We start from the raw sequence: 25830 nt of genomic DNA on the forward strand, positions 1-25830 counted from the left end.
TCTTGACCTCAATCTCCAATGAAATATGTAATCCTAAAATGATCAAAGAATTACTATGGGCACAATATATTTGGTATGTCATTTTATTCTGCCTGCCTACCAATGCAAATGTAACTTTGCATAATCATTTATGAGTTTGGTCCCAGTCTAGAAATATGGGATAAAATATATTGTTTGCATACAAATCCATCAAACTATGATGGACTACCGTACCCCTAATGAGTATGTGGAATCATTATGCTGGGGAAATAAAGCACCTTTGAAGTAGACTATTAGTATTTCTAGGATTATTTTGATGCCTATACCGGGTTGAAGGAATATTTATTTACTTTTTACTTAACATAAGGAAGTTACACTTACAGCTTTGTCACTTCATAATCCACGCAGTGGCAACTGTCTGCCAATGTTTGTGGACAAAGATGAACAACATAATTAAGGAAACATATGAATATTACAGTGAGGCTTCAGATTAATTAGCTTTATGTCAACACCTCATCAATACCTGATTTACAAATGACACATCATTGAATGAAACATATTGATTTATGTACAGTTAATATATTGCAGTTGCTGTACTAAAGTAGGAATTATTATAGTAATACAAACAAGGAAAATAATTTTATGAAGCCATTATATTTTTTGCTTTGTTGAGCCAATTAATGAAATAGCTTCTCACTTTTATTAATCTGTTTTCCAAGTCATCAGTGAAAAGCAACCATGTGTTAGTTGTGGTTAGTCTGACTGCATTAAACTTCCGGCATTCCATGGGAATTAATAATGAATCAATGATGAACTCACTAAGCAAGAAAACAGTGTTTGTGATAAATACTGACAAGTCCTTGGGACCTGGTGGTTTTCCCCCAGTATTATAAACGAGTGCAGCTTTTTTATTCACTATAATCTTCAAAAGCACTCTCACTTCAAGAAATGAGACTGAAATTGCAAATGTAACTACTGTTGAAGGAAAGAATGAGAGAGAAACCAAGAAATAACAGATAGTAGCCTAAAATCCTTCATGGGAAAGGTGTGGATGACTAGGCTCAGAGTAATCGAGCTGATTAAGGGAACCAATTTGTACTTGTACCGACCAGTTTGAAGTTTTTTTTAGTAATTGAATATGTCAGATTCGGGTGAATGTCAAAGGATGCAGTTGATGTAGGTTTTCAGGCAGTACTTGATACGTTTCCACATAACAAACAATTAGTTAAAATTAAAGCCTGAGTAGAAAAATAAGATACTGATATGACACCTTCAACATTCCTTTGCTAAATACTTTGGAAATGTGGTCACTGATATGGGAAACAATGTTAGAAATGTGGCAGCTAATTTGCACAGAGCAAGTGCCCATAAAGAGCAATGTGATCATGACCAGTTACGTTGATTGCTAAATAAATATTGGCCAGGATAGCAGGAAAGTGTCTGCAGCTTTCTACTGAAATGATACCACGAAAGCAGAAGGCGCTTCAATTTCTCATTGCATCTGAAAAATGATTCCCCTGACACTGCAGCACTCCCTCTGTAACAGTCTAAGAATTTTCATACTCAAGTTTCTGCAGTGGGACTGGAACCTAGAACTTTCTCTGCTTTCTACCCAAGAGTACAATTTCCCAAAGGAAGGTAAGTTATTGGCCTGTTTGGGAAATTGCTTAAGGGATAGATGACAAACAGTGGGGATGTATACAAACTGGAAGGAGTGATTGGTAGAATTCCAAATGGATCAGTGCTGAAACCATAATTAACAATATTTGTTAGCAACTGAGGTAAACACAATTATGAGCTATGGATCCAAATTTTCTGGTGAAACAAAAACCAGTGGAATTGAAAGAGGGGAGTGAAATTACAAGAAGACATTGGTAAATCAGGTGACTGGGCAAAACTGTGGGAGATACATTTCAGTGAATGGAGGCGTGAGGTTATTCATCTTGGAGAAGAAAAGGAGTTATCTGTTTAAATTGGTAGAAGCTTGAAGTCCAAAGATACTTAAGAGTCCTTGTGCCTATGGTTAAGGTACAAATATAACTAACAATACTATTAGTTATAAAAGTGTTGGAATACAATAATTTAACCCATGTAGCAAAGAAGAAAACAAGAGCATTGTTAATAAAATGAACATTTTGACAGCAGGTCACTGAGGTAGAGACCATGATATATTTAATGGAAATTACCTAAAACCATGCTGCCTTTGATGTCTTCTGAAATGGCTCAGCAAGCCACCCAGTTCCATGGCAATTATGGATGGGAAGCAAATGCCAGCCTTGCTAGCAATGCCCAGATCCTAAGGAAATGAATGTTAATAAAACAGGTTCGACCACGAGGAGGAATAACATTTGTAGTCCCTGGGAAGGTCTGATTTATGGTTTTCAGATTGTGGAAGGAAAAGAGGCTCCTCAGGATAATGGGAGATAATTGTAAAATCAGGGCCAGGCCATTCGGAGAAGGTAAGATCTGTGCCTTCACACCAAGAGTGTATAATACTATGGTTAGGTGGCACTTGGGTTGCACTTGCAGTTCTGGTTGCCCCATTACAGGAAGGATGCGCAGACCTTGGAAAGGGTTCAACAGAGGTTTATCAGGTTGATGCCTGGATTAGAGGGTATTAGCTATAAGAAGTTAGACCAACTTGGATTGTTTTCTATGGAAGCTTGGAGGCTGAAGGGAGACCTGATCAGAAGTTTATAAAATTATGAGAGGCATAGATAGGGTAAATAGTCAGTCTTTTTCCCAGGGTAGAAATGTTGAATACTAGAGGGCATAGCTTTAAGGTGAAAGGGGGAAAAGTTTAAAGGGGATCTGTGGGGCAAGGTTTTTTTTTACACAGAGAGTGGTAGGTGCCTGGAATGCACTGCCAGGAGTGGTAGTAGAAGCAGATACAGCAGTGGCATTTAAGAGGCTTTTAGACAGGCATGTGAATATGCAGTGGATGGAGGGATATAGATCATGTGCAAGCAGAAGTGATTAGTTTAGTTTGACATCATGTTTGGCACAGACATTGTGGGCCTGTTCCTCTGCTGTACTGTTTTATGTTCTATAAGTGGGAGAGGTATGGAACTATTCCCTACAAAAGAGCATGATTACCCGATATTTAATTTCATAGGGACTGATGGGTTCTTGCTGGTCCAGTGTGTGAATAAATATGGAGACAAGGCAAATGGCCAGAAATGGGACACATAATCAGCCACTAACTCGTGAATCATGGACTATGCCTAAGGGGCTGAACAATCTTCTCCAGTTTCTATGATCCCTCTCGCAGAGTCCTTTATGACATAGGGAAGAAATGTGGTAGCTTAGAAATTGTTAATTATTGTTGAGTCTTTCCATCAGTGAGGCCTGATTAATATATAGAAAAATGTTCTCTAATGTTACAATATAAGGCATATGTGATACTGTAAAGTCAAAGCATGCCATGCATTAAGAAGGAATGAAAGTAGAAATGAGATAAGCTTGAAAGAACTTGCAACTTGAATGTAGCACCTTTCTGGATGTCAGGATATCCCAAAGGGCTTTATAGTCATGGAAATACTTCTTTCAGTAGTGTGTTCCTATGGGAATGTCGGAAATGGAAATAGGAAACACACCATGGGAAATGTTACACCCCTGAGGGGCAGACAGCTTTGGTTTAAAGACTTGCATCTCATAGTTAGGGTAGCTGCTGGGATTTGGTACCTTGGGTATGGAGGAGGATCATCAGCTATCAGGTTGGTTTTCAATATTAATCCAATGACCCCTGCTGCAAAATACGTACATGTGGATTAGATGGAGCTAGTATCAAACCCAGTCCTCATGGTCAAACAGCTTTGGCAATTGGGGATAGGGATAAACAACAATGGCATAGATAAGGTAGTGGAAACTTGACAGTGGCAATAGATTGTCGCTTCCCCACCACAATCCTTGAACTTGAATCAGGAACTTTGGCAGAAAAGATGATGGAAAAAGCCACCAACTGACTCAGCAAAGAATTCCACTGTAGTCTCACAAGTTAAACCCTGTTGGTTTGAAATCACAGCGTGCAATATCAGTACATTCAAATCCTCGTCTGAATTTTTTACCCATCTTAAAATAAACAAGTTAATGCGTGTTAAAATAGCAGTCAAAAGAATTTCACAGCCACATGCTCACATCCCTGCTGCTAATATTGCACAGCAGAAACCTTAACCACACTGATTTAGCTGCTTTGAAACACGCCTGCAGTATGGGGAGACCTCGGTGTCAAAAAGCATATCACAGCTAATTAAAATACACAGTCTCCCCCACCCCCCTCTTTTAGTTGGACATCTCAGAACAGTTTGAATAAATTGTATACAGGTGGAGTAGGAGCTTAATTGGACCAGGGATCAGTGATTGACACAAACTTGTCTCGTCAATAAGACGGAGTGGCTGAAGGGGTATATTAATGACATTTAAATGAAATCGTCTGTTGCTTTCAGCACACTCTGCAGACAGCTGATAGCAATAATAAGTTTAAATAATTTTAAAAGGCAGTACAGGGGTGAAAATATTCACTGATTGCTCTGCTGACGGGGGTGAATCACACCACGGAGTGTGGAATGAAATGAAATGACCTGATATCAACTCGAGTTTCCAGATGAGAACTATCAAGCAGAAGGCATAAATTAATTCCTCAGGTTGTTCTCCTCCTCCTCCAGTAATTTCCATTCTAATGATTTATCTTCAGTCATAGAGTCAGAGTCATACAGCATGGAAACAGGCCCTTTGGCCCCACTGGTCCATGCCGACTAAGACACCCATCTGAGCTCATCCCATTTGCCCGCGTTTGGCCCATATCCCTCCAACTCTTTCCTATCCATGTACCTGTTCAAATGTCTTTTAAACATAGTAATTGTGTCCACCTCTATAGCTTCCTCTGGCAGCTCATTTCATATAGGGACCAACCTCTGGGTGAAAAAGTTGCCCCTCGGGTTCCTATTAAATCTCTTCCCTCTTGCCCTAAAGAAATTAGGTCTTTATTCTTTGGAGTTTAGAAGAACGAGGGGTGATCCTATTGAAACATATAAGATGCTGAGGGGCCATGACAAGACAGATGCCGACATGTTTCTTGGTGAATCTTGAACAAGGGGACACAGTTATAAGATTACGGGGCGGTCATTTGAAAATGAGGTGTTTAGGAGCTGCTTCTTGCAGAGGGTGGTGAATCTCTGGAATTCTCTACCCCAGAGGGTTGTGGAGGTTAAGTCATTGGGGGTAGTGTAGCGGTTAGTGTAACGCTATTACAGCGCCATCAACCCGGGTTCAATTCCGCCACTGTCTGTAAGGAGTTTGTACCTTCTCCCTGTATCTGCGTGGGTTTCCTCGGGGTGCTCCAGTTTCCTCCCACATTCCAAAGGCGTACAGGTTAGGAGTTGTGGACATGCTATGTTGGCACTGGAAGAGTGGCGACACCGGCGGGCTGCCCCCAGCACTTTCTCAGTAACGCAAAAAGACGCATTTCACTGTGTGTTTTGATGTACATGTGACTAATAAATAAATATCTACTTAAAGAGGAAGTCATAAAGTCACAGAGCAGTACAGCATGGAAACAGGCCCTTCGGCCCAACTTGTCCATGCCAACCAAGACATCCATCTAAGCTAGTCCCATTTTCCCGCATTTGGCCCATATCCTTCTAAACCGTTCCTCACCATGTACCTGTCCAAGTGTTTTTTAAATGTTGTTAATGTACCTGCCTCAACCACTTCCTCTGGCAGCTCATTCCACATACGGCAACCGTCTGGGTGAAAATGGTGCCCCTAAGATTCCTATTAAATTTCTCCTTCTCACCTTGAATCTATGCCCTCTAGTTCTTGATTCTCCAACCTTGGGAAAAAGACTGTGTGCATTCACCCTGTCTATGCCCCTCATTATTTTATACACCTTAAGGTCACACTTACACACTTAAGGTCACCCCTCAGTCTCCTACGCTCCAATGAATAAAGTTCTAGCCTGCCCAACCTCTCTCTATAACTCAGTCCCTCAAGTTTCAATGACTGAGGTCACAATGTTTAGGCATTTTTGGTTTACCCCTTGCCTTTTCTTCAGCACTCTGGCCTAAAAAACCCTTCTTCCTGTGAAGGGGTTTGCACAGCACTGCTGAAAGGAGAGACAAGAAGAATGCACAGCTGTCCGTGAAAGAAAACAGGGCTCCTTGTCGAGAGAGATGTCGTCTTACACAGCTGATCCTCTACCAGTGAGGGTGCTGAAAGTGTTACCCAGCCTCATCTAGGAAGCAGTAACAGATGTTACACTGTCAAAGACATCAGATAGATCAAAATGCAGAAATGATTCCATGCAAGTCAGAGATTGTGCACAATCAAATTGGGAAAAAAATTCATGCACAAAATTAGCAATTCTTTTTGGGTAGAAACTGTAATTTTTGCCCCAACAGAGTGTGGCAAAGAATCTATGCAACCTTCACCCGATTTCCATTTCTATTTTGGCTCAGCAACACTTCACTTCCTGTGATGTTGCAGATGCAGAGACTTATCTGAAACTTACCAATGAAACCAGGCCAGGCAGACGTCTGGTTTTACAGTACCTTTCACAGGGAACAATTATTTGTATTGATTCTTGAAAGTATCGGCTATCTATTTAGTCAGAGCTGAAGCTCACCCTCTCTCCTGACATTTTCCACTTGAAAACACCTCTAGTGAATGTCTTCTGGAGACAATCACAAGAATAAATGCAGGATAGAGTCATACAACATGGAAACAAGCTCTTTGGCCCAACTGGTCCATGCCGATAGCATGATTGTCAACTTTCTATTCCAAGGGCACAGAGGCAATCTATGATTCTCTAACCGGGCACCCGACTTGTTTATATTCATTTATGGTTTGTGGGGCATCTCTGACCAGGCTGGCATTTTCTTAGGCACTCTTGAAAAAGGTGGATGGTAAGTCACCTTCTAGAACCACTGTTAGGGTGCTCAATGGTTGACATAGACTCAGTGGGTCAAAGGACCTATTTCTGTGCTGTTTGGCTATGATTCCCGTACAAACACTTGGATAGCTTCAACAGCAGATGAGTTGAGCTTGGGGTGGAATTGGGCAATGTTATGAGGAAGATGCTGTGCATTCAATGTGTTGTTCCATTACAGGAAAGATACGGAGGCTTTGAAAAGGGTACAAAAGAGGTTTGCCAGGGTGTTGCCTGGATTAGAGGGTATGAGCTTTCAGGGGAGGTTGGACAAACTTGGGTTGTTTTCTATGGAGTGTCGGAGGCTGAGGGGAGACCTGATAGAAGTTTATAAAACTATGAGAGGAATAGATCGAGTAAGTAGTCTGTTTCCCAGGGTGGAAATTTCAAATACTAGATGTCTTCAAGAGGCGGTGCCTCAAGAAGGCGGCATCCATCATTAAGGACCCTCACCATCCGGGACCTGCCCTCCTCGTTACTACCATCGAGGAGGAGATACAGGATCCTGAAGACCCACACTCAATGTTTTAAGAACAGGTTCTTCCCCTCCACCATCAGATTTCTAAATGGTCCACGAACCCATGAACACTACCTCGTTATTCCTCTTTTGCACTATTTATTTATTTTTATAACTTATTGTAATTATTATCTCTTGCACTGTACTGCTGCTGCAAGACAACAAATTTCATGACATATGTCAGTGATAATAAATCTGATTCTGAACATGCATTTAAGGTGAGAGGGGGAAAGTTTAAAGGGGATGTGTGGGGCAAGTTTTTTTACACAGAGAGTGGTAGGTGTCTGGAACAGGTTGCCAGGGGTATTGGTGGAAGCAGATATGATAGTGGTGTTTGGATAGGCTTTTAGATAGGCACATGAACATGCAGGGAATGGATCATGTGCAGGCAGAAGAGATTTAGTTTAATTTGGCATTGTGTTCGACACATACACCATGGGCTGAAGGGCCTGTGCTATACTGTTCCATGTTCCATAAGACTGATACGAGCTGAATGACACTGTGGTAATGGTTCCAATGGTGACCTTAATGATCTTAAGTAAAACAGGAAACCAGACACTTTGTAAAATTGGATCCACTGACGTTGGGACTGCGCTGCGATATAACCAAGTAGACTTCTGGTCAGTGGGACTGCCTGCCAACATTAGGCAATGACTTTAGGGAAGATTTTACAGTGAATGGTCAACAAACAAGGAGTGTCACCAGAACATTACACCAGATAAGGCAGAGGTGAAAGTAAGATGGCGCAGGCCAGTGTAGAAAGTGGCTGAAAGCTTCATGATAAATGGCTAATATAGGTATGTTTACCTCTACAAATGTATTGGTAAGAAAATAAAGTTACTCTCATCCCTAAGGTACTTTCTACTCTTCATCCATATGAACAAAAATAGATCCAATTAAAAGGCCTGCTGATGAGAGTTTACAACCTTTGGTTAATTAAGTGATATAAATCTGAGCGAGGCAATGGATACCATCAACAAGCAATAAGGTCTGGGCATGTGTGGATGCTATTTTTATTGGTATTGGTTTATTATTGTTACATGTACCAAGGTACAGTGGTAAAACTTAGTTTTGCAAGCCATCCAGACAGATTATTTCAAAACAAAAGTACATCTGTACCAAGTAAAGATAAAGATGCATCTTTGCCAAGCAAAGAAGTAAATCTTTACAATATTACCAAGTAACGCTGTTAAGTCTGAAGTATATTGAAGGATACAATATTATTTTTGTGCATTTAACATTTATTTGCTTCAGTCTGTGACATATTTTAAGCTTGCCTTGCAGGTCGAGGCTGGAAACTTCTAATTGCTGCTTTGCTGTAGGGTCTGCTGCCATTCAGAAGAGACATTAAGCTGATGATTTATCTGCACTTCTGGTTGGGGTTAAAGGATCTCACTGCACTATTTTAAGGAAGAACAGGGGGTGCTGTGCCTGGCAGTATGGCTGATGTTTTCCCTTAGCTTGCATCATATAAAACAAAATCTGGTTGTTATTACATTGCTGATTGTAGGAGCTTGCTGTGTGCAAATCTACCGCATACAAAAGCGTTGGTGTTTTCTACTTTTCAAAAGTACTTCATTGAGTCTGAAGTTGTGAAGGTGCTATAGGAATGCAGATCCAAATATTGCTTTCATTGTGCATTGAGCAATAATTAATTCCCACATGCATCAAGTATATAGATAGTTTCACATTGCCAAACTATGCTGACTGATAGAAATTCATCGTGCAGGTCTTAAAGGGATGGGTTACCTTAAACGCACAACCTCCTTTACGTAGTAAAATGCTGTTGTCAACATGTAGCTGTTTCTATTCAAGTCTCTGCAGGCAATGACGCAGGACACCTGCTGGTAGATATTTAAAGACAGCAGATTTTAGATCAGGGCCTGTCCTACCCTGTGAAGTGGAATAGATATCAGCCTTTAGCTATGCATCGATGAACCCCTCTATCCACTTCTATCATTCACTGCCTCAAACTCTCATAATTTCATTTCTTCCTCCCTCAATGCAGCCGTCACATGTCTTAATCTTATGAAATGTTATTGACCTGAATTATTTTTCTCTTGCTGTCTGTCCTGCTGTGTATTTCCAGCATATTCTGATATATCTTAGGTTTGCAATAGCTGCAGTAGTTTGCTCTTGGACCATGTGCTTTATAATGACCTGCCCTTGACCCCCTGCCCTACCTGTATTGCTCTAAGGCTCTATTCTGAGTAACTTGGTCCAGCCTATCTACAATGTTAATACTGACACCACAGGCGTCTGAGGCTGAACCAGATGGCTTACAGTTTTGGTGTTATGTTTGACCTCGAGGTGAGCCTCTGGCCACTTGTCAATCACTAAGATCACTTACTTCTTTCTCCATAACATTGCCCAACTCCACCCCAACCTCTGCTGAAACCATCCATGTGTTTGTTACCTCTGGACCTGACTGTTCCCCCACACTCCTAACCTCCCTCTCTTGTTTTACATGTCCATCAACTTTGGTCCAGAATTCTGCAGAGAGGCTCCTCACTCACACTATGACCCATTCACTCCTGTGATCACGAACCCACACTCGATCCTGGTTCAGCAACACAGTGATGTTAACATTCTAATCTTGGTTTTTGAATCCATCAATGATGTGGAGCCTCCCTTCTTCTGCAAATTCCTTCAACCCGATAATGCCGGGATAGCAGGACTTTTCCAATACTGGTCCATTCAATTCTTCTGATTTTAATCAGTTCGCCATTGGTTCCATGCCTTCAGTTACAAGGCCCTTGTTTCTGGATTTAGAGTCATAGCACAGCATAGAAACAGGCCCTTCGGCCACAATCTATGCTGACCATGGTGCCTATCTAACTAATCCCATTTGCCTGCATTAATTCCATATCCCTCTATGTCCTGCTCATCTGGACAGGTATTGAATGACTTTTAAACGTTGTTACTGTTCCTGCCTCCACCACCTCCCTTGGCAGCTAATTCCAGATACCAACTATCCTTTGTGTGGAACCTTAAACTTTCTCCCTCTCACCTTAAACCTATACCCTCTAGTTTGCGGCATCCTGCCAAGGGAAACAGACCCTGGCTATCTACCCCGTCTACACATCCCATAATTTTATATACCTCTATCATGTCGCCTTTCAGCCTCCTTTGCTCCATAGAAAACAGATCCAGCCTGTCCAAGCTCTCCTCACAACTCGAGCACTCCAGTCCAGGCAACCTCCTTGTGGTTATTTTCTGCACCCTCTCCAGCTTAATCACATCTTTCCTGTAATGCGGTGAACAGAACTGCACATAACTCTCCAACGTTTTGTACAACTGTAACATGACGTCCCAACTCTTGTACTCAATGTCTTGGCTGATGAAGGCCTTTTTCACCACTCTGTCTACCTGTGTTGTCATTTTCAGAGAACTATTTATTTGTACTTCTAGGTCTCTCTGTTCTGCAACACTCCCCAGGGCCTTGCCATTCACTGTGCATCTCCTGTCCTGGTTTAACCTCCCAAAATTGCATCACTTTGCACTTGTTTGCATCAATTCTATCCATCATCCCTTTGCCCAGTTTCCCAGTTGATTGAGATTGTTGTAACCATAGACAACCTCCTTCACTGTCCACTATGCCACCAATTTTGGTGTCATCCACAAACTTACTAATCATGCCACCTACATTCTCACCCAAATCATATACATGACAAACAACAGAGGACCCAGCACCGATCTCTATGGCTCACCATGTCACAGGCTTCCAATCTGACAAACAACCCTCTACTACCACTCTCTGCTTCCTTCCACCAAGCCAATTTTATATCCAATTGGCTAGCTCACCCTGGATACCACGTGTTCTAACCAGATTACCGTGTGGGACCTTGTCAAATGCCTTGCCAAGGTCCATGTAGGTAATGTCTACTGCCCCTGTCAGTAACCTCAGTCTTCCTGGTCATGTCTTCAAAATACTCAAATCAAATTTAGAACATGGGACAGTACAGCACAGTAACAGAGCCTTTGGCCCACGATGCTGTGCTGAACAAATTAAGCTAATGACACCTAATGAAACCAATCCTTTCTTCCTGCACATGGTCCATATCCCTCCATTCTCTGCATATTCATCTGTTTATCTAAGAGTCTCTTAAATGCCTCTATCGTACCCGCCTCCACCATCGCCCCTGGCAGCGCATTCGAGGCATCCACCACTCTGTGTAAAACAAAAACTTGCCCCACACATCTCTTTTGAACTTTTCCCTTCCCACCTTAAATGTATGCCCTCTAGTATTAGACATTTTGATCCTGGGGAAAAGATACTGGCTGTCTACTCTATCTAGGCCTCTCATACTTTTATAAACTTCTATTAGGTCTCCCCTCAGCCTCCGACACTCCAGAGAAAACAACCCTAGATTGTCCAACCTCTCCTTATGGTACATGCTCCCTAATCCAGGCAGCATCCTGGTAAACCTTATCTGCACCATCTCCAAAACTTCCACATCCTTCCTATAATAGGGCGACCAGAATCGAATGCAATACTCCAAATGTGGCCTAACCAGAGTTTTATAAAGCTGTTACATAACTTCCTGACTCTAGACCGCGACTAATAAAGGCAAGCATACGCCTTGTGAGACACAATTTCCCATGTACAAAGCCATGGTGACATCTCTCCCTACGCCTCACTATCTCTCTTCCCCTCTTTAAGACGTGCCTTAAAACCACCTTATCAATATATCTGCTGTTATCTCTTTATATGGTTTGCTGTGAAATTTTGCTCGATAATGCTCCCGTGAAGTGCCTTATATAAACATGTTGTTGGTGTTGTTGAATTCGACCCTATCCAAACGTCAACATTGAAAATTCCCCTTCCAACATTAAGCCTAGCTCCCCTGTAACCAGTCAATCTTCACTGGATCCCTTTCAGCTATTGTGATTTAAAAAATTTATTCTTAGTTGCCATCTCACCATGGCTTCCTCTACATTATTCAGCCAAATCCCACTTCCACTTAGCCTTTCTGCCATTTTGCTTAGAATCCCCTTAGAGCAGAACCTCCACCTTTTTATACTGGCTATCTTCCCTCTTTCTTGCAGTCCAAATGAAGGGTCCAGACCCGAAACGTCGACTCTCCATTTCCCTCCACAGATGCTGCCTGACCCACTGAGTTCTTCCAGCGCTTTGTGTGTTCTGCAGTCTCTCTTGTCTCCTCTTCTCTCCCTACTCCTTTTCTCTGCTACCCACCCTTCTCTCCTCCCTCTTTGCTTCCCATTCCTTTTGATGCAAACTTAATAGCAAATTTTTGAGATTGAATTTATCAGTTTATTCCGCATGTGTTACATTTTGATATTTTTGGCTGATAACTTTGAGGATCCCATTGGGATATGCTTTCCACTTGTATGGTACAATATAAAACAAGGTTTTGGATTCTGCTTTCAAAAGAATTTAAAGTATAACTTTCTAGCTCCTACATGTGAAGCACTTATATCTACATACCAATATATTACCTTCACAATTATTGCAGTTGCATAACACCATCTCTTCTCTTTAGTAACCCATCATCTGATGGAATTTTGCTTTGAGGATTTTGTTACTGTAGCCAAAATAAATTGCTGATTAAATTCCAGTTGCCAGCAGAACACTGGGAATTAGTCTAAGTTTAATCGGCTACAGTCTCTACTTTAGTAAATCTTGTCTTTTTGCAAAATACCATGCTGCCTATCTTGTTCAAAATGTTATGTTCTATTTTGTGTCTTTATGGCATTCAACATGTTGTAAGTAGTTGATTTGAATAATTCATGAGAATATTGTAAATATTCTTAAGTTGGGTAATAAATTATTTACTCGGGTATTTGTGGGTCTACTGAAGCAGCTTTGTATTATATACTAGGTAATATGAACACAAAGGTCTTTTTCCATGAAATCACTCATTGTAAACACAGTTTACTGAAAACTGCTATGAAAAACTGTCTCAATAAATTCAAATTAACATTAATAATAAAACAATACTTGTATTTTTGCAGTTTGCAGGCACACAATTGTGAACATCTGGTAGATATACTGTTAAGTAAGGCAGCAATATATCTAACAGTGTTTTTGTAACCTGTGAATGTTTTTGTTATATTTTTATTAGTTTCATGTGTTTAATAGTTAAGGCAGGAATTTTTTTTGCTCTCAATTCTCTCCTCGGTTCCTCCACTAAAATCATGGTCATTTTGAGTATGGCTTCATTATAATCCATGTGGAATTACAGTGTGTCACGGAGGCAGGTTGGCTGTGGGAGGGATTGCACAGGAGCCTAATCCTGTCCTCTTTTCATGTCAATATGTTGATTTTGCAACAGGAGAGTCACTAGACAGGAGCTTGGAGCCTTAAGTTAATTTCCACACTGCCACTCCCACCCCAGTCTGTCATTCAATGTCACTGCTTATTTTTAAGACAACTTTGAGCATAATCAGGCATCAAAGAGCTTTTGTTTCAAATCATTTTCTAGGATCTAGTCATTGTTGGCAAAGCCAGCACTTATTGCCCATCCCTACCTGTCCTTAAAAAGGTGGTGGTGAGTCACCTCCTTGAACTGCTGCCGTCCTTCTGTGGAGGGAGTTCCAGGACTTAGACCCAGAGCTGATGGAGGACTGCTGATATAAAGTCAGAATTGTGTGCAGCTTGTAGGGGAACTTGCAGAGAGTGGTGTTCTAATGCACCTGCTGCCCAATGTCTTGCACGGCAGTCGAGGTCATGGATTTGGGAGGTGCTGTTGGAGTAGCATGGATGATCTGCAGTGCACTTTGTAGATGGGACAAACTGCAGCAAAGGTGCTTTGGAGCTGAAGGGGATGAATGTTTAGGGCAGTGGCTGGGGTGCCAATCAAGTGGACTGCTTTGTTTTGATTGGTATCATGCTGCTTGACAGTTCTGCTCATCCAGGCAGGTGGAGAGTATGTCCCATTATATCCTGACTCGGAAAAGGTGGAAAGGCTTTGGGATGTCAGGAGTTGAGTCACTCTTCTCAAGATACCCAGCATCTTGCCATCCTTGTACCCAGAGTACTTACGTAGCTGATTCAACAGTGATACTTGCTGGAAACACTCAGCAAGTCAGGCAGCATCTATGAGCAGAGAAATAGAGTTAATGTTTCAGGTCTGAGGTTCTTTGTCATTCCTGTTCACTCTGTTTCTCTCTCCATAGATGCCAGTCACCAGAAGAAGAATGGTTGCACATTTGCATCTGAAGAATATTTGCAAAAGATTTTCTCTATAAAGTACAGTTGACTTTACAAAATAATATCACAGATGATTGTAACAGTATAGTGCTTTCCTACATTTTTTATTGGATCTGACCTTGACCACATTGTCTAGAGATTATGTTGCAGCTTTATAAAACTCTGGTTAGGCATTCAATTCTGGTTGCCCCGTTACAGGAAGGATGTGGAGGCTTAGGAAAGGGTGCAGAAGAGGTTTAGCAGGATGCTGCTTGGATTAGAGGGCATGTACTATAGAGGTTGGACAAACTAGGGTTGTTTTCTCCGGAGCGTTGGAGGCTGAGGGAAGACCTAATAGAAGTTTATAAGATTATGAGAGGCCTAGATAGAGTAGACAGCCAGTATCTTTTATCCTACGTCTAAATGTCTAATACTAGAGGGCATGCATTTAAGGTGAGAGGAGGAAGTTCAAAGGAGATGTATGGGGCAAGTTTTTTTTACACAGTGTGGTGGGTACCTAGAATGCGCTGCCAGGGGTGATAGTGGATGCAAATACGATAGTGGCATCTAAAAGGCTCTTAGATAGGCACATGAATGTGCAGAGAATGGAGGGATATGGACATTGTGTAGGCAGAAGGGATTAGTTTAGTTAGGTGTTAAATTGCTGGTTTAATTAGTTCGGCACAACATCATGGGCTGAATGGCTTGTTCTTGTGCTGACCTGTTCTATGTTCTGTGCTGCTAGTGGTCACCCCACAGCTGGACTTTCCCAATCTGGATGCAGAAAGACTATCTTTCCAGCCTGAAGTGTCTTGCACTCCAGGGCTGTGGCATGAGCAGCAAGCATCGTCTAATATGTCACACTGTGGAAATGCCACCCACAAAATTTCCCTGACAGCCACACCACAGCTTTGCTGCCTTATGAAGGTGCAAAGGAATATAAATGTCTCTAACATTTGGAGTCATTTAAAAATGATTTTAAAAAAACAACGGTAATAATTAAGATAAAAAAAATCTGAAAACATTCCAAAAGATTGCTGAAAATACTAACAAATAATTAAATAGATTAAATAAAATCAGAACAATTTAAGAAATAGAACTTATCTTCACCTTTGCTTCCTGCAGTCCTACAACCTCTATTGTAATCAATGAGGTCTTGCATCCTGGCAATGGATCCAAGAACCAATTCCCCAGGGTAAATGCTGGGGAATCTCACCAACGACATAGTGAAAATCAAAAAAAACTATAGTTACTGAAAGTCTAAGATGAAAGCAGAAAAGCAGAAAATGCTGGAAATACTCAGTAGATCAGGCAGCGTCTGTGGGATGTCAATGTTAACATTAACAGAGTTAATGCTTCAGGTCCGGGAATCTTCATCCAATCCTTGGAAGGATTGACAAAGGGTTTTTGACCTGAAATGTTAACCCTTTTCTCTTCCCACTGATGCTGCCTGACTTAGTCATAGAGTCATACAGCGCGGAAACGGGTCCTTTGGCACAACTGGTCCACACCGACCAAGATTCCAATCTAAGTTAGTCCATTTGCCTGCGTTTGGCCCATATCCCTCTAAATCTTTACTATCCATGTACCTGTCCAGTCGCTTTTAAATGCTGTTAATGTACCTGCCTCAACACTTCCTCTGGCAGCTCATTTCCATATACTGACCGCCCTCTGGGTGAAAAAGTTGCACCTCAGGTTCCTATTAAAGCTCTCCCCTCTCACCTTAAGCTGAGTATCTGGAGCAGTTTCTCTGTTTATGGACTTGAGATCGGGTTTTCCCACTGGATTCCATGGCAAATCTGGTGGTCTTCAGCCTCCTGTACCTCCTGCCTGATGGCAGCAATGAGAAGAAGGCATCGCCCGGATGATGGGGGTCCCAGATGATGAATGTCACCTTCCTGAGACATCGCCTCTCAGATGTCTTTGCTGGTGGGGAGAGCTGCACCTGTGATGGAGCTGGCTGAGTCCAGCTCTCTGTAGCCTTTTGAGTTCCTGCACATTGGAGTTCCCATACCAGGCCGTGATACAACCAGTCAGAATGCTTTCCACTTCACTTGTGTGGAAGTCCTAGATTTGTTTCCATTTAAATGGGACTATGGTGATGGTTGTGTTCAGAACCATCCACAAAATTTGGGTCATTGTTTTAAAGATTCTGAAAATATGGGGATCAATGCTTTCCTTAGGCCACGATATTACTGGTATAGATGCACTGGAGAGTTTTTGCCGTGCTTTGTTTTCTGGATTAGGTTCCATCTTTTCCTGATTACACTTTGTTTCTGAAGCCATGTGGTTCTTGGATATTTTATGGGTTTTTGTCTTAAGGAGTCAAACTCCCCGTTATTGGGCCCTTTGGGGCTATCGTGTGGACTTGGTTTTGAAGAGCATGTGTTTGTAGTTCTTGAACTATTTTAATGAGGATGAATATTTCTGGCTGCTTCCTCCTTGACCCATGACAAAATGGTATGAGCTGATCGAAAATCTGGCATTAGTTTTTTGAATACTTGTTACCTTTCCAATGGCTTAGCTGAGGAAGGGTTTGGCAGGCTAAGTGTAAAGAAAAGTGTTGTTGGGAGGTTCTGTATTTGACCCTGTTTGGGTACTAATGAAGTCACTGTGTGACTGCACAGGTCAAACCTGTGAAGAATTGTCCTGCTTGATACATCAGGGCTCTCTGCCTTCAGGTGGACTCATTGTAACCTTTAATATTCTTGGAACTACCGACACGGTATTTGTGAAGGAGTTGCTTGCCCTTCTTGGTGAGTCCAGAGCTACAGAACATGGTTGCGTATGAAGTGCCTACACAGGGCTGAATGGTGTGGAAGGCACTCCTGATTTCTTCCCCCACCACCACCCCCTCTCTCAACTGTTAGAATATACCATGCACTAGTGCTAAATCCATTCTCCCTCTTTCACCTGCCAGAGGATACCATGCACCGGTGCTGAATGCATTCTCCCTCTTTCACCTGCCAGAGGATACCAAGCACTTGTGCTGAAGATGCTTTCTCTCTCTCTCTCTCCCACCTGTCAAACAACTCCATGCCTCGGTACAGAATGCACCCCACCTCTTACTCATTCACCTGTCAAGAGGATATCATGCACTAGAGCTGAATGCATCTTCTCAGTCTGAGAATACCATGCACTGGTGCAGAGTGCATTCTCTCTCTCATAGCCGTTAAAAGACAGCAAGCGCCAGTGCTGAAGGAACTTTCACTCCTCCCTCACACACTGGTGCTAAACGCACTCCCTCTCAGATTAGTTTATTGTCATATACACCAGGGTACAATGAAATTCCTTGTTCGCGTGATGCTCACAGAGTAAACAGTATACATGGTGATAATAAATACAATAATAAGTACAGCGATGAGTGCACAAACAACAGAACGGTGCAAAGATAGTAGTGCAGTCAGAAGTAGTGCAAAAAGAAATGCTTAAGTGACAATAATAATCAAGAGGGATGGAATTAAGAGTCCGGGAACATGGCAGCGCCACTGGAAAGGGGTGTGAAAGAGGTGATTGGTTCAGAAGTCTGATAGCAGTGGGGAAGAAGCTGTTCTTTAGCCTAGTCGTCTGGGCTTTCAAGCTCCTGTATCTTCTCCCAGAAGGTAGAAGAGAGAAAACGGAATGGCCAGGGTAGCGGGCATCCTTGACGATATCATTAGCCTTCCTGAAGCAACGCACCGTGAAGATGGATGGGATGGGATGGAAGGAAGTGACGGGCCTGCGACGGACTGGGCAGTGTTTACCGCTCTCTGCAGGTTCTGTCGGTCCAGAGCAGAGCAGTTGCTCTACCAGGCTGATATGCGAGCAGTCAGAGTAGAAGTCTGAGAGAATCCTCATGGACAAGCTGAATCTTCTCAGATGCTCAATAAAGTACATACACTGATGCGCTTTCTTGATCACTGCATCAGTATGGAGGAACCAGGTGACCCACCAGAGGATACCATGCACTGGTGCTGTATGGATTCCCTCCTCTGCCACAGCACACCATGCATTGGTACTGAATGCATTCTCTCACTGTCAGAGAATCCCACACATTAGAGACTAATCCATTTTCTCTCTCACCTATCAAGAGGTACTAATGCACTGGTGCTGAATGCATTCCCTCCAATGTACCTGCTGAAAGAAACCATGCACTGGTGCTGAAGGCACCCACCCTCTCACCTGTTGGGAGGATTGCAAGCACTGGTGCTGAATTGTTTTTCGCACCTGTCAGTGGATATCATGCATTGGTGCAGATTCCTTCTCACTCTCTCTCACCTGTCATTGAGAACTGTCTAGTATCTGTAACAGGAGCCTTTGGCTTTTAGAGAATGGTGGCGTCACAGTTGCCAGGGTGCTCAGAGCAACAAAAGTCGGTGCGAGGAGCAGGTCAAGTTCCGGATTCCCAGAGCCCGCGCCACCCAGGTGAGACAACATTGCTGCAGTAAATGCAAGTTCGCAATTTATTTTTAATTCGATATATCCGCGAGAAGAGTAGACGCAATTCCTTCCATTGCTTCACCAAAGAAAAAGGCCCTGGTAAGTAACGGTCGCCGGGATTATTTAATGTGCGATGCTCAATCACACTTGAATTAAAACCTTTCTCGGGACGATGTGCAGAAACTGCAAGTACGGTTGTTTGACCGTGGGGTTGCATTGTTGCAGCCACTTGGGGAGGGGGATTATTTGCATATGTGCATGATAGGAGTGTGGCAAAGTTAGTATGATTGGCAGGATCTGGGAAATGGCTGGCGGACAACAGAGTGACTGTACAAGAAAGGGAAAGGCATTTTCCTGTGACTTCCTTCACCTCAAGGAATTAATTTTATAATTTACGTGCATTTAAGTTGCTCTTGCAATTCTTTAAAAAACGCTGTTTTGAAGCACGTTGGACTAACTTTTTAAAGTAGGATTAAAAGTCAGATAGAAAATTCTTCCAAAGAATATTTCTATTATCATCTTGCCAAAACAGCTTCCCACAGGTGAGCCTTCTCGCAGTACACATCATGGGGGTATAAAATCGTGTTTTACATTTAAACTTTTTAAAAACATATTATTGTATTTTCTTGTGCACTGAAGAATAATTGTACCTATTAAATTGTCATTCATATCACTGTCAACTGTTTATTCTCAATTCAGTGATAAGGAATTATTTAATCTGTGCCCTCAAAGGGTGTACGTTGTTAACTGAGTGCAATTGTTGTTAAAATATTTAACCAATGTACTTTTATTTTTCACATGAAAGCACAAGTACTATAGATTGCAAGTAGCAAAGCATTAACAATTTATTCCCAAAGTTATGGAGTCATCAAGAGTAGTATCTATGACTAGAGTAATAGAACCCTTTGGACCAATTCGTCCATGCTGACCAAGATGCCCGTCTAAGCTAGTCCCATTTGCCTATTTTTGACCCATATCTGTCTAAACCTTTCTCACCCATGTACCTGTCCAAATGCCTTAAATGTTGTTATTGTACCTTCTTCAACCGCTTCCTCTAGCAGCTCATTCCATATACACACCACCCTCTGCCTGAAGAAGTTGCTGCTCAAGTCCTTTGTTAGTACTTCTTTGCCTGACTTTTACTGTCGTAACCATTCTATGACTGTATAATTCTGTAGAAACGTGAGAATCACAGAGTCATTGAGTTATACAGCACAGAAACAGGCTCTTTGTCTCAACTCATCTATGCCAACCAAGAATGCCTTCCTGAGCTAGTCCCATTTGCCTGCATTTGGCCCATATCCCTCTAAACCTTTCCTATCCATGTACCTGTCCAAACGTCTTTTAAACATTGTAATTGTACCCACCTCTACCACTTCCTCTGGCAGCTCGTTTCATATATGCACCACCTTGTGTGTGAAGAGATTCTTTCTTTTTATGCAGAGTGCCTCTCTTATTTGTTCCATAAGGTACTGGAAGTAATTGGCACTTGTAGTGATCATGATAGGCATTTTTATTGAAAATGTTTACATGCATAGACACTGTGCCTTCCCTTCAAGTTCAGGCATTCCTTGATTTACAAAACAGATGCATTCCTGAAAAATGTTTTGTGAAGTGAATTTTTGGAAATTGAAAAGGCTTGGTGAAATGCACTATGGCTATTTCAGTACAGTATATTCCAGTGCACGGATAACTAAAAATAGCTGTAAATGGAAGATACATACCTCCAAGAGTCAATAACGTTATAGCAATGATTCATAAATTGAACATTTTTCTCACATCCTCCTTTGCCTTAAGCCTAAAACCTTGAATTTGTGTTTCCTGGTCCTTGAACTGTTTGCTAATGGGAACAGCTCCCTCCATTTACTCCCTCTCTAAACCAGCCATTATTTTGTGCACTTCCATCACATCTTCCTTCAACCTTCTTTGTTCCATAGAGAAAGATGCATGCTCCCTATCTCCTTTGTCACTTAGGGAACTCTGGTGTTGTTTCCCTTGCCACCTACTCCGTGTGGGACTGTACCTAGCCTGTTCCTCAAACATCTGCTTTTTAAATTCTTGCATTCCACTTTAACCTACCAACATTTGGCTGTGCCCAAGTCCCTTGTTATCCCAAAGAAGTTGTCCCTCCTCAAAATTGGACGTTCTACTTTGGATTTTTCCATGTCCTTAAACAAAACATTATGGTTTGGTGATCTGATGATTACTATTGCACTAAGTGTTCTCTACCTGACACGTGGTGCACTTGGCTCATCATGTTCCTCAGCACCTGATTCAAAAATGTCTTCTTCCTCATTAAGTCAGAAATATACACATCAAGGAAGTTCTCTTGGACTCATTTCAAAAAGTCCTTCTCTTCCTTTCCCTTTACTCCAATATTGGAGGATTTCAGTTACCCGAAGGGCATCACTTTACACCTCTTGCAGATTTGCTCCTCCTTTCCTTTTCTGATTCTCTCTCTTTCACACACATACATATACTTTCTCTTTCACACACTTTCTCTCTTTTCATTTTTCTTTCAATTTTTCTCTTACTCTTTCTTTGTCTCACTCCCTCTCATTTGGTGGCCTATAGAATGCCCTCAGTTGTGTGATCACTCCCTATTTGCGACTTTACTGTAATCAAATGGAGTCTATATATCTGTCCTATTAAGGACACCCACTCTCTCCAACACTGCAATATATTTCTTAATCAGCACCCCACCTTCTCGTATTTCTTCCTTGCCTATCTTGAGGATCTTGTATCCCGAAATATTGAGTGTTCACTTATGTCTTTTGAGCAATGTTTCGGTTTTTGCTATCACACCAAAATCGTACTTGAATGTTTGCAATTTCAGTTCACCAGCCTTACCACAGCCCATGCGTTGACATGTGCGTATTCTGAACGTGTTTACTGTTCGCATAAAACAAAATGCAAATGCTGGAAATCTGAAATAAAAACAGAAAATGCTGGAAACATTGAACAGATGAACTCTTGATCTCTCAGTCTACCTCATCATGGCCCTTGCACCTTATTGTCTACCTGCACTGCACTTTCTCTGGAAGTGTAACTCTGTATTCTGCATTCTGTTATTGTTTTCCCTTCTGTATTACCTCAACATACTTGTGTTTGGAATGATTTGTCTGGATGATATGCACACAAAGCTTTTCACTGTATCTCAGTACATCTGACTATAATAAACCAATTACCAATTGCAGTTCAGGTCGCATCTATGGAAAGGGAAACAGAGTTAACAAAGCTCCTCGACTTGAAACGTTAGTTCTCTTTCGCTTTCCATAGATGTCTCTGACCTGCTGAGTATTTAAGCACTTTCTATTTTATTTCCTGCTTTTCTATTCTTCGTAGTCTCTCTTAGTCTGCTTTAATGTAATACAGTGCTAGAGAGTCTTTTATTCTCTATTCTTCCCATGGAAAGGATTGGATAATGAAACTCATAGGAAGGTTGCTGACTTTCACTCCATTACCCACATATCAAAAATTCACAGCATTTATCATGTTATAAACCAGATCTATGTTTTTTCATCTCAGAAGATAAAATTAAGTAAACCCACAAGCCTGGCAAATATACAGACAGGGAGCAGATTCAAGGAGATATAAAAACAGGATATGCTGGAGATACTCGCAGGTCAGGCAGCATCTGTGGGGAGAGAAACAGAGTTCATGTTTCAGCCCTCCCCACCGTTGACAAAGTCTACAAGGGGCACTGCCTCAAGAAGGTGGCATCTATCTTCAAGGAACTTCATCATCTGGGCCATGCCCTCTTCTTGCTGCTACCTTCAGGCAGGAGGTACAGAAGCCTGATATCCCACAGCACCAGGTTCAGGAACAGCTACTTCCCTGCAACCGTCAGGTTCTTAAACCGACCTGCATAACTCTAACCCTATCCCAGCAAAGGAACACTACGGACCACCTCTTGCACTACCGTGGACTTGTCTTCGATTGTGTCTTTGTTTTTCTTGCTTTTGCACAGCTTTTTTTAACAGTCTCTGGTCTAACTTTATGTATATTTTATATTCTTTGTGTTGTCTATACCTGCGTGCCTGTGATGCTGCTGCAAGTACATTTTTCATTGTACCTGTACTTCACCATACTTGTGCACATGACAAACAACTCGACTTGAGGACTGATCCTGATGCAGAGTTTCAACCCGAACTGTTGACAATTCCTTTACCCCCACAGATGCTGCTCAACCTGCTGTGTTCCTCCAGCAGATTGTTTGTTGCTAATGTTTCAGTTCATTGGCCTTTCATTCAAAAGGTGGTTTCATAAGGTGTTCCAACATTCCCATTGTGCCAAAGAGGTGCATTGCAGTTTTTTTGACTTTTTGCATATATTCATTTAAATATATAGTTCGGGGAAAAAATCTCCTTTTGAATTTTTATGGGAGCCTGTTTTGTGAAAGTATAACATCTCATAATGCAGAATGAAAGAGCAGAACATGATGGCTCTGTTACACCTTTATAAATGCTAATCTGTTCAATTGGCTCATTTCAATGAACAATTAACACCTCATTATTCAGTGTCTGCAAGAGTATTGCAGTGTTAATTGTTATACTCCAGTGTTTATGTTACGGAATTACTTTAAATTGAAGTGGTTTTCCATTGTGCTCGTGTTGTGGAATTAGAGGACTGATTATAGTTCTTGCATTCACAGGGAATGGGGCTTTAAAGTTTCTGGGTGTGGATAAATGGGACTGAGATTTATCTGTGGGAGGGGATGAGTGTCAAGCAAATGGAGACTCTCCCCTACTCTCCTCTAAACTAGAGGAGCAGCACCTCGTATTCCACCTGGGTAGTCTGCAACCTGGTGCAATGAACATTGAATTTTCTAACTTGCGGTAAACTGCTCCCCCTCTACCCCTTTTCTCTTTCCTCTTGATCCACCTTGCCCCCATCATCCTGTCTCTTTCCCGTCCTCCAGCCTCTCCATATGCCCATCACCCCTACACTCCTCCCACTGGATCCTCTTCCCTACTGCTACCATCTCCGTCCCTATTTGGTTCCGTGCTCCACCTTCCTCTCCTATCAGATTCCATCATCTTCAGCCCTCCGTCACTTCTGCCTATCACCTCCCAGCTTCTGGCGCTATTCCCACTCTCCCCCATCCCTCATCTGCCTATCACCCCTCCTCACCTGCCAGCTCTTGCTCCACCCCTTCCCTCCACCCTCCAGATGAAGGGTGTTGACCCGAAACGTTGACAGTCCATTTCCCTCCATAGATGCTGCCTGACCCGCTGAGTTCCTCCAGCATCTTGAGCGTTGCTGCGGATTCCAGCATCTGCAGTCTCTCGTGTCTCCAGGGAACTCCACTCTATGCAGCCCCACTTTCATTACTCTTCAGTAGTCAGCTATGCATTTAGTCGAGGCTATGCATCGGGAGCACACAGAAGCCCTGTGTAAGTGGTAGAAGGAGTATACCACCTCACAGATTCCCCTCTCACCTGCCCCGTCTGTGGCAGATCCTGCACTTCCCACATCAGCCTCACCGGTCACTTCAGGTCCCACAAAACCAGAGTGGAAGCAAGTCATCCTCGATCCCGAAAGACAGCCCAAAATTTTTGGAATTCTCTCCTAATCTACTTCACTACGCCTTTAAACATCCATTAAAAAATGACCGCAAGGGAGTGCAGGAAGTTATGGACACACCTCAGCACATCACGGAAACCAGCCACCCCTCCATGGACTCCGTCTACACTTCTTGCTGCCTTGGTAAAGCAGCCAACATAGTCAAAGATCCCCCCCCCCCCCCCCATACCCTGGACATTCTCTCTTCTCCCCTCTCCCATAGGGCAGAACATACAAAAACCTGAACGCATGTACCACAAAGCTCAAGGACAGCTTCTATCCTGAATGGTCCCCTAATATGGTAAAATGGACTCTTGACCTCACAGTCTACCACGTTGTGGTCTTGCACCTTATTGTCTGCCTGTACTGCACTTTCTCTGTAATCATAACACTTTATTCTACATCTATTATTCTTTTCCCTTGTACTACTTCAATGCACTGTCGTAATGAAATGATCTGTATGGATGGCATGCAAAACAATGTTTTTCACTGTATCACTTTACTTGTGACAATAATAAACCAATTTACTTTGTCTAAACTTTAGATCATTTGTCTTAACTCCTTTTTATGGGTTTCTATCAAAATTATTGTTACTGACTGCTAATCAAACCTGTTCTCTCTCTCTGCTTGACCTGCTGAGTGTTTCCAGCATTTTCTGCTTTAATTTCAGATTTCTAGCATCTGCAGTTTGGAGACAGAAGAGACTGCTGATGCTGAAATCTGGAGCAACAAGCAAAACACTGGTGGAACTCAGTGGGACAGGCAGCATCTGTGGGGGGGAATAGTCAACATTTGGGGTTGAGCCGCTTCATTTGCTCCCTTGATTGGTTAATGCTTCGGTTCAGTGATCCTTCTGTTTTTTTCCCCACAGATGCTGACTGGCCTGTTGAGTATTTCCAGTTTGTATTTCAGATTTCCAGAATCTGAGGTTTATTAATTCTTAATTATTGTTAAAAATTCATATGGTTCAGTCACAATTTTCAGGGAAGAAAGTCTGAAAACAAACAAACAAAAAAAAACTGCAGGTGCTGGAAATCTGGATGTGGAGAGGATGTTTCCATTAGTAGGGGAGTCTAGGATCTTAGGGCACAGCCTTGGAATTAAGGAACATCCCTTTAGAACTGAGATGAGGAGGAATTTCTTCAGCCAGAGGGTGGTGAATCTCTGGAATTCGTTGCCACAGAGGGCTGTGGAGGCCAAGTCATTGGATGTATTTAAGGCAGAGATTGATAGGTTCTTGATTGGTAAGGGGGTTAATGGTTACAGGGATAA

The sequence above is a fragment of the Pristis pectinata genome, chromosome 9, assembly GCF_009764475.1.
Source record: "Pristis pectinata isolate sPriPec2 chromosome 9, sPriPec2.1.pri, whole genome shotgun sequence".
NCBI lineage: Eukaryota > Metazoa > Chordata > Chondrichthyes > Rhinopristiformes > Pristidae > Pristis > Pristis pectinata.